Here is a 13,813-nt window from a genome sequence, read left to right on the forward strand (position 1 = left end):
TCGTCAACAGAGCGGCAAACCGCGACTCACGAGCCGCAGTTTGCCGACCACTGTCTCAGGGAAAGAGGATGCACGTATTGACTGCTGTGGGTAGGTGGGATTGAGAGCCACTCACTACCGGACTCGACTTGCTGTCTTCCCTGTGTTAAATGGAAATCTGCAGGGAGCTCCCTGTCAGGGGCAGAGAAAGGTGAGGGTCTCGTTCAGGTGGTTTAGCTTGACCTCCTTACGCCTAGAACGTATTTCACTTCCATCCGCTGTGACTGTGCTCCGTCACCAGGCAGCAGGCCTCCTGCCGTGGGAAATGTGGCTCCCGGGCCCCCGTTTCACCTTCCCGCCACCCCCTCCGCGCGGCCGCCTTGCACGGAGCCGTGTGCCCACGTCCCTGCAACCAGGGGGGAGTGCAGACCTTTTCCCCGGGACTGAAGCCTGTCTGACATTTCCTCTTGGTCTCTCCTTCCCGGAGCTCCCGTGTCACTCCCCTGCTGACTTCCTTTTTCGTAGCTTGCTGCCGCTAATCTCTCCGTCCCAAGTGGCATGGATTGTGTCTAAGAGTGCAAGACAGTGAGCAACGACGTGAAGGATATTTTGTAAAAACAGCCCATCTGTATTCTTCAGGAGAACGCTCCCCATTATCACGCCTCTTACAGACGTCGGGGCCCTTGGTTTCCGATGAATCGGATTCTTAGGAGTCAGCGCTCTGGGCAGACACCTTATTGTGCAAGGGGCAGAAGGAAGGGGGCAGTTTCCATACTTAAAGCTAGTGAGTGAGGCACAGATTGCAAACGGCCAAGATTCGTCTACACAACCTCCGAGCCGTGCAGAGAGGAGAGCGTGCGTGGTGTGGTGTGTGCGGCTCCGTGCAGTACACACACGTTTAGATGTCAGTGCACAGCGAGGCGTCCCCGTGCACACAGATTCCCCCGGGCTCTTAGTAACGGAAGGGTGTGTGCGGAGCGTACGTCCCTGAGCCCTGGGCCTCGAAGGCGCTGCGATGTGGCCGCAGAGAGCCGGGTGGGCGGAAGCTGGGCTGGCAGGCGGCTGGGAGGGAGCAGGTGCCTGGGATCGGGCTCCTGCTCCGCCGCTTGCTGCTGTGTGATCCAGTTCAAGTCTGTGGCCCTGCTGGGCCTCGGTCTCATTACCTCGAACGTCGGGATGGTGATATGGACACCTGCGCCTGGCACGGAGCGAGAGGCTCGCTGAGTGCTAACCGTCACTGCCATTACGTTCTTACCAGTGAGTCTGAGAACTCGGTTTTCATTCCTGCACGTCTTGGCTTGAGTGTCCCTTAAGGCAGTGTTTCCCAACCTTCTCTCATGATGAGAATCACCTGGTGGAGTTGTTAAAACACAGATTCCTGAATCCCAACTAAGAAGTGCTAAACTAGAATTTTTGGGAACATATAGGTAAAATTGTATACTTAACTAGTGCTCTAAGACAGATTTTATATACAGAGCACTAAGTTAGGTATGCAATTTTACCTATATGTTCTCAAAAATTCTAGTTTAGCACTTCTTAGTTGGGATTCAGGAAACTGTGTTTTAACAACTCCACCAGGTGATTCTCATCATGAGAGAAGGTTGGGAAACACTGCCTTAAGGTAAGGTGACCAGACGTCCCGCTTTTGGCGGGACAAATTGTTAAAAATCGGGACTGTCCCACCATAAGCGGGACATCTGGTCACCTTACCTTAAGGAGATGTGGAGCAGCGTGCTCTTTCCCTGGCTCAGCCGCCGAGGGCGCCGAGGCTCTGCCCGTGCCCCCCCCCCCCCCCCCCCCCCCGCCTCTCTCTCTCGCTGCAGCGGGGCTCGCTGTCTCATCTCCTCCAGCAACTTGGCAGCCCAGAGCCGCCCGCACACCCAGCCTGGCCCGCCGATGACAAAATGCCGATGTGGCTCTGACCGCCTCAAAAGCCCGCCCGCCCGCCTCTGACCTCCCTGTCCCTGGCCGAAGGGCGCTATGACTGGGGGAGGTGTTATGAGAGCCCACAGAGGTCAGAGGGGCTGGGGAGGACGGTTAACCGGCCCTGGCTCCCTGGCCGCTCCATGTTGAAGTGTTGGCAGGCCGGGGGCACAGGTCCCCAGTCTTGTAGATTTCCATTGAAGGGATTATTTTTTGTCCTGATTTTTGTGAAATACTTTAACTTCAGAGTTTATTCATGTGTGTTCCAACCGAAGGGAAAAGTGAAAAGTTAAGCAATCTGGTAAAGGGGGGGAAAAACAAGCCAGACTCAGGAAGAGGCGTTCCAGCGTTAAAAGGGGACGGGGCCACCCCATGATGAGAATGGAAGCAGCCGCGGGCGGCTCGTTCCCTCTCCCCGGAACCCTTTCCCTGCCTCGTTCCAGCCCCCAATGGGGATACGGTCCACCGTGGCCACATCTACCCGTCCGCCGAGATAATCCCGAAGGCAGAAGCCTCATGTAAAACCCCCCAAGTCCTGTGAGAATTCTTCAGATTTTGAAATATTGGCAACTAACTGGGGATTTTTTTTTTAAATCTTTTTTTAAATCATGTCTCTGGGCTGGAATTGAAAAGCCAGCTGCTTGCAAGGGACTTGAGAGATGCTGAGCTTGTCCTTCAGGGTTTGCAGAGGAGGACACGGATGTCCAGAGAAAAGTGAGTGGCCTGGCCGTGATCTCAGAGGTGGGTTTGAATCCGGATTTCTGGGGCCCCGGTGCTGGCCTCTCTCCTGCAGTTCCATCCAAACCGTGTGTTCCTGGTTAGCTTCCAGGGGGGCCGTTGAGCAGGGTTTTTTGTTGTTGTTGTTGTTTTTAAAAATATATATTTTATTGATTTTTTACAGAGAGGAAGAGAGAGGGATAGAGAGTTAGAAACATCAATCAGTTGCCTTCTGCACACCCCTACTGGGATGTGTCCGCAACCCAGGTACATGCCCTTGACTGGAATCGAACCTGGGACCTCTCAGTCCGCAGGCCGACGCTCTGTCCACTGAGCCAGACCGGTTTCGGCTGAGCAGGGCTTTGTGGCAGGTGTTGGGCCATCGGGGCTTCGCTGCGGAGCCGCGGGAGGATGACAGGCCTGAGCCCCCAGAAGCGTGAGCCCAGCCTTCACTGTCGGTTGACTCCGGGGCGCTCCCAGCACCCAGGGGAGGCTGTTCTCGGCAGAGCCACGTCCTCGGACTCATCATCCCGAGAAGCATGTGGACCTAATGTTGCTGAAGTTTAATCTGTTCTAGGAAAGCACATGGCTGGACAGAGACTTTTCTGCTCAGGAATCTGGACAGTTTAAAGCACTTTGGCGATCGTAGCCTGCTCTGTGGCGTCAGGAATTCAGCCTTCTCCTTTGGCCAGAAAAGATCGGGCTGCCCTGGACCGGGCAGCGAACCCCAGCTGCTCAGAGGAGCAGCCCTGCTGGGGTAAAGCGATGAGAAACTTGCCTTTGCCGGCTGGTTGGTTGTGGCCAATGACTGGCCAAGGGGCTCAGAGATCGGTGCTTCCTGTTATGCAGGAGGGGAGGGGAGGGGCTTGAGCCTTCATGCAATGTGCTGCTCCGTCTGCTCATAAAAAGGAGAGAAGTTTTGTTTGTGCAAATCACAGCACCGTGAATCCCAAACACCGAAGTCAGTCCCTTTGAAGGAAGTTGATCAGGATCCAGGAGCACCATCGGGCTCTGGGAGGGTGACTCATGACCCAGAGCTCTGGAACACACCCGTGCATGCCCCGCTAGGAAGAGGCTATACAAGGCGGTAAATGCGGGCGCGTCAGGCAGGGCCTCTGTTTAAAAAAATCAATGTGTGTGATAGTCAAGGCATCCAGCTCCTTGGAGCAACCAGGCGATTAAAAAAAAAAAAAAAAAAGGTTCTGCAGAAATCCAGGCTGGCTGCCTGCTCCTCTCTGGAGGGCCAGGGGGATAAACAGAACGGGTTCTCGGGCAGCCTCCACAGCAGGCACGTGCGTGCGGTGGCAGCTCCTTTGTGAGTGCCCCCCTCGGGGCGGCTGGAAGGGTTTCTGGAACCAGCGTCCTCTGTGGCTCTCAGCACACGGACGACCGGTTGGAGGAAGGAAGTGTGATTTACGTAGCTGAGATATGGCGTCATGGACCCCCCACCTCCACCCCCTAAAGTTCTAGAACAAACTGAGAATTCATGTGCATCCACAGTTTATTAACTTTTTATAGACAAATATCATACATGCAGAAAAGGGTACAAATAACCACACAGCTTCCTGGGTTTTCACATACCAAATGCACCTTTGCAATCGGCACCCAGATCAAGAAACGTGGCGTGTCCTGTGCCCCAGAAATGCTCCCGTGATTCTCTTCGGGGGGAACCACTGTCCTGATTGCTGTCTATAGTAATAAAGGGTAATATGCTAATCAGACTGGACGTCCTTCCTGATGAAGCCAGCTGGGGCCGGAGGGAAGCCAGCCGGGTCCCGGGTGCCTGAGGGTGGCCAGGGTAAGCCGGCCTGGATCCTGGGTGCCTGCGGGTGGCCAGAGGGGGGAAGCCCAGGTCCCGGATGCCAGAGGGAAGCTGGTGCTGGCAGCCAGGGGAAGGAAGGCCTGCTCTTACACGAATGTTCATGCATCGGGCCTCTAGTCTTGGTATAAGCGGCATCCCCAGGTGGTTGTGGTTTTGAGCTTGAAGAGTCCTAAGCAAGCCGAAACCGGTTTAGCTCAGTGGATAGAGCATCAGCTTGCAGACCGAAAGGTCCCAGGTTCGATTCCGGTCAAGAGCATGTACCTTGGTTGTGGGTGCATCCCCAGTAGGGGTGTGTGCAAGAGGCAGCTGATCGAAGTTTCTTTCATCAGTGTTTCTAACTCTCTATCCCTCTCTCTTCCTCTCTGTAAAAAAATCAATAAAATATATTAAACAAAAAAACACACAAAACATCGATGAGAGAAACATTGATCAGCTGCCACCTGCACACCCCCCACTGGGGATGTGCCCGCAACCAAGGTACATGCCCTTGACCAGAATCAAACCTGGGACCTTTCAGTCTGCAGACTGACGCTCTACCACTGAGCCAAACCGGTTTCGGTTCATTGATGTTTTTAACTCTCTATCTCTCTCTCTTCCTCTCTGTAAAAAATCAATAAAATATATTTTTAAAAAAAAAGAAAGAAAAAAAAAGAAGAAAAAAAAAGAGTCCTAAGCAGGGCGGTGCCCTAAAGCTGAGGGAACACTCAGCCGGGGATGACTGAATACCAGGCAGGAGACTCCCCGTTAGTGGTTGGGGGGAGGTGGATCTGCAGGCTTCCCCCAGAGAGCGGGCCGGGGGCTGTCCGGGGCCGGCGGTGCACGGAACTCGTGATGGTGCTGGCGATGTGCATGCTGCCGACGTGTGACCGTGTGAGGCCCGATTGTCCAGGAAGGCCGAGCCGCCTGTGGGGGTGGAGCGGGGTCCTGAACTGGAGCCAGAGGGAGACGCCATGTGCCGTGGCAGATGGAAATCTGATCGTCCCGGATGCTGCCTGTCAGCACGGGGGCTCCTGCTCGCCGAGGCCCGCGGACAAAGGGGCCGAGGATGCGGGGCCGAGGATGCGGGGCCGAGGATGCAGCTCCGCCTGATGAGGGCCTCTCTCTCGGCCCGCGGTGTGGGGTTTCTCCGAGGGAAGCCATTAGCCGCTCCGGTGGTTTTCTCAAAAACAACGGAAACCTGGCCGGTGGGCGTGGCGGTGCCACGTGTCCGGGCCGGTCCCTGACCCCGGCAGCTGGGCCCTCCGGCAGGTGTGGCGTCCGGCCGCGCCATGGTTCCTTCTCGCGTTACTCGAATGTGCGGCCGGGATGGCTTCTATATATACACTTGCTTTGTGGGGCCCAAGGCGCAGGGGAGGCGGCCGGTCCCATTGGAAGTGGCTCCTGTTCACTCAGCGTTCATTCAACATTCATAGCGCCGGCGGCACGCCAGCTGCTGGGGGACTCTCCTCCCAGGTGTGGTCACCGGCCTCTGGTGCCGGTGTCACAGGCGAGGGAGCTGCGGTGTGGGGCTGTGTGTGTGCGTCTGTCTCTCTGGAGGCGTGCTGCTCCCGTCCCGAGGAGAAACGGATCCCAAACAAAAAGTGATGATGATAACGTAAGAAATTTTGTACATGAGGAAATGCGCGGCACATGAGTGCGAGGGGTTCTTTCTGTTCCAGGGCCAAGAGCCTTCTGCGTATGGTCCAGGTTACGGTTTGTTGTGCCGGCTCTGTGCTGGGCACACCACAGACGTGATTCTTCACCTTGACATCAGCCTCCTGGAGGGGATGTCCCTGCTCCTTCAAGAACTCAGTGTAGCCGAAACTGGTTTGGCTCAGTGGATAGAGCGTCTGTCTGCGGACTGAAAGGTCCCAGTTCGATTCCAGTCAAGGGCATGTACCCTGATTGCGGGCACATCCCCAGTAGGGGGTGTGCAAGAGGCAGCTGGTTGATGTTTCTCTCTCATCGATGTTTCTAGCTCTCTCTCCCTCTCTCCCTTCCTCCCTGTAAAAAAAAATCACTAAAATATATTTTAAAACAAACAAACAACAACAAAAAAGAACCCAGTGTAGCAGCTGCAAACCTTTACCCTCAGCCGCTGGGCAAGGGCAAGGAAGGATGCTGACAGAGCGGATGGGACAGGAGGGGCGGCTGACCAGCAGTGGGAATGTGCTCCTGGGTCAGAGGACACCCCTGGGTCTCTGTCATTCATGCTGAGTTTATTGTTAGGCGGTCAGTGTGGTTTTCACCGGTAACACTCCTTTTGCTGTTGTCGCAGTTGATTGTGTGTGGGGGACAGGAGCGCTCAGATGGCAGGTAGGTTACAGCAGACACTTCCCCTGTCAAAGGCAGTGTTTGCCTCTTTGGGCCTCTGCTGCTTACTGACTTCGGTCCTGCCTCAGTTTTCTCACCTGTCAAATGGGTTTGATATGAGTACCTACGACAGGATTGTTAGCATAATCAAAATTAAGTACTCAGTGACCACCCACGGAGGTTTCTCTTCAGTTATTCCTGCGTGTTCCTGCATATTAAATCTCCCCAATTCACATGTGAGGTGCCCAGGAGAAGCAGCCTACCCAACAGTGCAGCTTAAAATGCTGGCCTTGCCCAGCAGGTGTGGCTCAGTGGTTGAAAATCGACCCATGAACCAAGAGGTCACCGATTTGATTCCCCTTCAGGGCAGGTGCCTAGGATGTGGGTTTCACCCCCAGTAGGTGACATGCAGAAGGCAGCCAATCAGTGTTTCTCTCTCTTTGATGTTTCTCACTCTATCTCCCCCTCTCCATTCCTCTCTCTAAAATCAATAAAAACATATTTTTAAAAAAGAAATACTGATTTTTTTTTTTTTTTTAATGTTGGCCTTATAATAAGAGCTGGGAGGAGGGGTGAATGGGTACAGGGTTTCTTGATGGGGTGATTAAAATGTTCTGGAACTAGATAACGGTGGTGATTGTACACCATTGTGAATGTAATAAATGCCACTGAATTGTATACTTCAAAACGATTACTATGTTTAATTTAAAAAATCAGGTCTTATACAGTTTCCGTTTTAGGAAGACTGGGCTCCTGGGTGAATTTTAACAAACCTCTTATAAAGGGGAGATCCATTCTCTCTTTGCACCCCCATTTATTTCTGGGGATTGCGTGGACTACACTATGCGTGTAGTGAAGGTGTGTCATGAAGTCGCAGTGCTTAGCCTGGCCGGATGAGAGGTTGGGGACTGGGCCAGGTGGGAGATTGAAGATGTTGCTGCCTCCCTCACATTAGAATAGTGTGTGTATGTGCTTGGCCTCGGCCAGAACAGAAGGAAAAGCCAGGCATGGGCCGTCGGAAGGACCAGGGCCCAGTGGAAGGGAAGGCAGGAAGGCCCACCCCTGACCCATTCCAGGAAGGAAGCTCTGAGGGCGTTGCCTTTTCTCTGGCGAGTTGTCGTCTCTTACGAACGTGGGAACATCATCAGGGCGGGTCCGTTAGAAAGTGAAGCCACTGAACAGTCCGCTAGTGAGTGGCTCCAGCCTGTCACGCCCTCGCTGGGTTTTGTAACGAGTTGCAGACGACAGGACATTTCGCTAGGACGGTCCGGTGCTCCTAGCACTTTGTTGTCGGTGTCCTGTGTCCCTTATTCCACTCCGTGTTTAGAGACAGGTGGCAGCTCGTCTGCCTTCCTCTCTGAATGAATGAGCTCCGAGATGCAAGGACTGTGGTGTGTGTGTGAGTGTGTGTGCGTGTGTGTGCATGAGAGAGAGAGAGAGAGAGAGAGAGAGAGAGAGAGAGAGAGCGCCGCTTACCTCCTGTGTTTGTTTCCTTAGCCTAAAAAGTCCGTCTCATTGGGCTAAAGTCAAGGCGTTGGCAGGACCGGCTCCTCCTGGAGGCTCTAGGGGAGAGTCCGTGTCTTTGATTTTTCAGTTTCTGGAGGTCGCCTGTGTCCCTCGGGTGGTCGCCCCTTCTTTGCCCCGCTCCAACCTCTGCTTTGTCATGGCACCTGCTACAGCTCTGTGGTAAGGACCCCTTCCAGGGACAGTCTCCCTCCGACAGGGACCCCTTTGGTTTCCCTGGCCCACCCAGCTGATCCCAGGATCAGCTCCTCATCTCACGGCCCTTTATGTTCACGACCAACCTCGGGTATTTATCGAAGCCGTCTCCCAGCGTGGCGGAGAGATGTCAGGTTAGCATGCTCTCGTCACCCTCGGGTGCTAGGGAAGGTCAGCTTCGGGTCTCCCACACTTTTCTGGTCCGAGTGCAGGGTCCTGGTCCAGTCAGTGCTGTGGTCCCCACGGTGGGGTGGCCCAGCTTCTCTTCATTCGCCGTCTTAGCCGGTTGGAAGCAGAATCACATGAGGATTGCGGAGTGGAGTGTGGTCACCATCCACCAGGGGAAAGGCGTGCATGTGCTGTGGACACGGGGGCAGGCCCCCCGGGTCTCCTGTGCTCTCCTAGTGCGACTGAGAAAGACACTCGGCGTGTCACTCCCACCCGGGAGCGCGGTGAGGTAGGCGAGGGCCTTCCCCGTGCCAGCCGAGACCTCCTCCTCCTCTCGTGGGCACCCCGGACACGGGCCGCGCCCGCTGAGGCGGGAACAGACCCAGCAGCCCAGGAACCCGGGACCTGGCTGCTGCCGTTGTTTTTGCCTGGACCCCTGTCACACCACAAGCAGAAGCAGAAGGATCCTGTCTCCAGATCTTTAATCCCATCGGTGAAGTCCCTTTGCCATGCGAGGTAGCGTGTTTACAGCTTGTAGGGGTTAGGACAGGGGCATCTTCTGGGGGCCATTATTCAGCCCACCTCACCAACACGGGACCTGCAGGGCTAAGCGCGCAGATCCTGGCTCAGCCCCTCTCCAGCTTTGTGATGTTGGTGTTGCTTACTGTCTCTTTAAAGAGTCTCCTCATCCATCTAACGTGGGGGTGATAATAGTACTTCCTCTTTTTCTGAGACTTAGAATAACAGGCGTGAAGTGTGTAGAACAGTGCCTGACAGAGTAAGTGCGTCACCTATGCTCGTCACCTATGCTCACTGTTGCTACCTCCTTGTTTCTTGTGTGTGTGTGTGTGTGTGTGTGTGTCTGACTTACCTCACTTAGCATAATGTGCTCTGCTTCTCTTGGGTCACTTTTTACCGTACGCAGAAATGTACTGATGGCTTTGTCTCTCCAACATAAAGTTACCCTGAATCATGCTTGTCTGGGTACCTCCTATCCAGAAGGGAAATACCTTATATGTAAGGAGATAGGATATTCAATCCACCCAGCTTTCATTTAATCAACGGTGGTAGAAAATTGAGAGTTAATACACCGTAAAACAATCCAACCAAGATTGAGTTGGTCATTTAAAAGGCAGGTGTAGCCTGGCAGGCGTGGCTCAGTGGTTGAGCATTGATCTAGGAACCAGGAAGTCACGGTTTGATTCAAGGTCAGGGCCCATGCCCGGGTTTTAGACTCAATCCCCAGTGGGGAATGTGCAGGAGGCAGTAACCAATGGCCTCTCTCATCGTTGATGTTTCTGTCTCCCTGTCCCTCTCCCTTCCTCTCTGAAATAAATAAAAATACATATTTTTTTAAAAAAAGCAGGTGTACCGTGGTATTGAGTAAGATCAGTCTGTAGCACGGAGAGGTCTTCATCTTCCAAAGCATGACAAGCACTTGCCCGTGAAGCCTTTTGCTGCAAAGAGGCTGTGAGAGAGAGGTTGGCCCCTGAGGGAAGGCATTGCCATCCCCTTGTCCATCCCTGCCCCCTCACTATCCTGTTCCTAATAACCGCTCAGAAGGTGTGTGAAGGCATGCTCCCTTTTCCAGGGCGGTGGTTCTGTTGACACTTAATGGGTGGAACGTCATGTTGTTGTGGTAAATATATACATTTAATTCAATAATCTCACTTTGGGTTTTAGGACAAAAGGCTACAAGACTAACTTATCTTTTGTGAGGAAATATTTTCTGTTGCTTTATAGAATGATACATATATAGTGCTAAAAGGTAGGAAGAGGCTAACTTAGCATAACTGATTCAATGGGCTACAGTTCAAGTCTTTTTCTTTTCTTTTCTTTTCTTTTCTTTTCTTTTCTTTTCTTTTCTTTTCTTTTCTTCTCTTTTCTTCTCTTTTCTTCTCTTTTCTTCTCTTTTCTTCTCTTTTCTTTTCACTTTGCCATCCCTTTGGTGAGACTTCGTCTTTATTCGTCTTTATGCTCTCACCATGGCTGCTCATTTCCTGCCCTCGCTTCCGTGTTCTCGCCGGGGTGGGGGCGGGTGTATCAGAGAGGCAAAGGCCTCTGAGAATCCTCAGTAGATTTCTGTCCACATCTTTGCCCAGAGCTGAACGGTGTGTCCAGCAGCTGCAGGGAGGTCTGGAAGGTCAGACTGCGTGGATTCTGTCAGAAGGACAAAGGGTGCACCAGCGTCTGCTGTGATTGCCTAAAGCAGTTGTCGGCAAACTCGTTAGTCCGCAGAGCCAAATATCAACAGGACAACGATTGAAATTTCTTTGGAGAGCCAATTTTTTTAAACTTAAACTTCTTCTAACACCACTTCTTCAAAATAGACTCGCCCAGGCTGTGGTTTTTTGTGGAAATATATCAAATAGAATATTGCAGAGTAAGTATAACATAGTTTGATGCCATTTATGTAAAGTTTACGTGCAGGAACACTATTGCTTTTAGTTGCATAGTAATGGAAAAACATGAATAGGGCATCAACACATTCAAAAGTGAGAAAAAGGAAAGAATATTCTCAGGGAGGGACAGACAGTGAGCATCAGTCATTCCTTAATCGGGGAGGATCCAAGCGTGCTTACATGTGTGTGCATGGGTGGGTGTGATGGTAGCTGCTAAGGATAGGACTCTCCGAGTGCCCATGTATATATACATGGACGTGACTGCCTCTGGATCCGGGAATGACCAGTCCTACAGTGTGGGGCAGGGATGAAGACAAGCTGTGTTTGATTCGTCTTCCCCTGAAACAGTTTGAGTTAAAAACCAGACCGAGGAAACCCACGTGGCTGCAAAAAAACAAAACTCAAGGGACCAAAGAGCCTCATGTGGCTCTCAAGCCGCAGTTTGCCGACCACGGGCCTAGAGAAACTCTGGCTGGTGCAGGTCTCCAAGGAGATGTGAACAAGCATGGCTGCGCGTTTATTGCAGCATCGTTGGTAATGTGAAATACCACAAACACCCTAAACATCCGACACTGGGAGGATACACAGACCCAGTGCTATCTCGTCCATACAGTCAAGTGCTATAGAGCAGTGTTTCCCAACCTTCTCTCATGATGAGAATCACCTGGTGGAGTTGTTAAAACACAGATTCCTGAATCCCAACTAAGAAGTGCTAAACTAGAATTTTGGGGAACATATAGGTAAAATTGTATACTTAACTAGTGCTCTAAGACAGATTTTATATACAGAGCACTAAGTTAGGTATGCAATTTTACCTATATGTTCTCAAAAATTCTAGTTTAGCACTTCTTAGTTGGGATTCAGGAATCTGTGTTTTAACAACTCCACCAGGTGATTCTCATCATGAGAGAAGGTTGGGAAACACTGCTATAGAGCATGTGATTTGCATGTATCCGTGTGTATAAATCTCAGAAATATATCAAATAGAATATTGCAGAGTAAGTATAACATAGTTTGATCCCATTTATGTAAAGTTTACGTGCAGGAACACTATTGCTTATAGTTGCATAGTAATGGAAAAACATGAATGGGGGATCAACACATTCAAAAGTGAGAAAAAGGAAAGAATATTATCAGGGAGGGACAGACAGTGAGCATCGGTCATTCCTTAATCGGGGAGGATCCAGGATTTGTGGGGCCTGCTGCATATATAATTTGGGGGGGGTCCTTTTTAAGAAAACGAGGGTCCCACCATGGGCTTTACTCTGAATCCGACTCTGCCGGGTGATTGTGAGGGTGTGAGTAATGTACTGAGGAGGCGTTTCTGAAGATCGGTGGGATGCTCTTTGTGGATGAATAATAGTCACAGTCATCATCACATTTATGGAACCCTTGCTATAGGGCAGGGACTAGGCTAAGCATTTGGTGGATTTTTGTTTGTTTGTTTTCCCATCGATTCCTCACAACTAATTTATGATGCAGATGCTGCTTATTAGCTGTCTTTTATGGCTAAGGAAGCAGAGGCTCGGGTTAAGGTCATTTGACCAAGGCCACGTGGCTAGAACCCGAGAGAGCTGGGCTTCAGGCTCATGGAGCACAATAGGCCTTGTGGACTGTGGGCCCAGCACACCACACTCAGTGACCTCTCCATTGTTCCCATGCGTGTGGTGCTCTCGTCAGTAAAGATTCGTTATTTTTAGTTAACAGGAGGAAGGGCAATAGGACCTGAAAATAGCGTTTCTTCCCATCATGTGGAGGTAATTTTTGGAATTGGACCGTGTGCTCTTTAGTGGTTTTTCTCAAAGCAGTTGAGTTGATGAGTAGGCAAGAATGATTCGTGATGAGGTAAATGTCATTGATTCAAAGACTTCTGATTGAAAAAAACAAACATTCCTCCATTGTGGCTCAGTTGGTTGAAGCATTGTCCCATTCACGGAAGGGTCTTGGGTTCGATTTGCAGTCAGTGCTTATAACTAGGTTGCAAGTTCGAGCCCCCGTTGGGGCATATATGGGAGGCAACTGATTGATGTCTCTCACATCAGTGTTTCTCTCCCTCTCGCCTCCTCTCTCTCTAAAGTGAAAAGTAAAAGAAATTAAAAACAAACAAAACAAAAAAAGGTCCAGATCCTTGTGCTTCATCTGTTGGCTGAGCTAGAGCTAATGCAAAGTCCAGTTACGAATAATCGAGAAGTCAGTCCCGAGGACTCTCTGGTAATAAAGCTCGGGGACGCTCTCCCCATTGGGACATAGCTTAGGCATTGCGAGGCCCCCAAGCGTGCTGACACATGTGTGCATGGGTGGGTGTGACGGTAGCTGCTGAGGACAGGACTCTCCGGGTGCCCGTGTACATACACACGGACGTGACTGCCTCTGCATCCGGGAGTGACCCGTCCCAGAGCGCGGGGCAGGGAGGAAGACAAGCTGCGTTGGATGCGTCTTCCCCTGAAACAGTTTGAGTTGAAAGCCAGACCGAGGAAACCCATGGCTGCTGGCGTTTGGGGAAGACTTCCCAGTCCTGAGGAATGGTCTTCCCGGGGCGGGGGCACAAGGTCCGGCTGCGGGCGCCTGTGCCCCCCCCCCCTCCCCGGGGACTGGACCGTGGCCACGGACGAGCTCACGGCCCCTCCGAGCCCCGGGCCGGTCACTGCGCCGGAGCCCCCGCAGGGAGAGAGGCGTGAACCGGGATCGGCCGGTGTTGTTCTTGGCTGCAGGGAGGGGAAGGAGAAACGGCAGCCTGACTGGGAAGGAGGGAACCAAGCCACCTTCCTGGTCACATTTAACGAGCCGCAGT

General features: G+C 52.0%; 1 protein-coding gene across 2 annotated transcripts in view; it reads left to right on the forward strand.

The window, feature by feature from the left end:
• Nucleotides 1–13,813, forward strand: part of ARHGEF3 (Rho guanine nucleotide exchange factor 3) — a 284,073-nt gene that overhangs the window by 53,737 nt on the left and 216,523 nt on the right. The window lies entirely within an intron of this gene.

The sequence above is a fragment of the Pipistrellus hanaki genome (assembly GCF_964339955.1).
Source record: "Pipistrellus hanaki genome assembly, chromosome: 13".
Taxonomy (NCBI): Eukaryota; Metazoa; Chordata; class Mammalia; order Chiroptera; family Vespertilionidae; genus Pipistrellus; species Pipistrellus hanaki.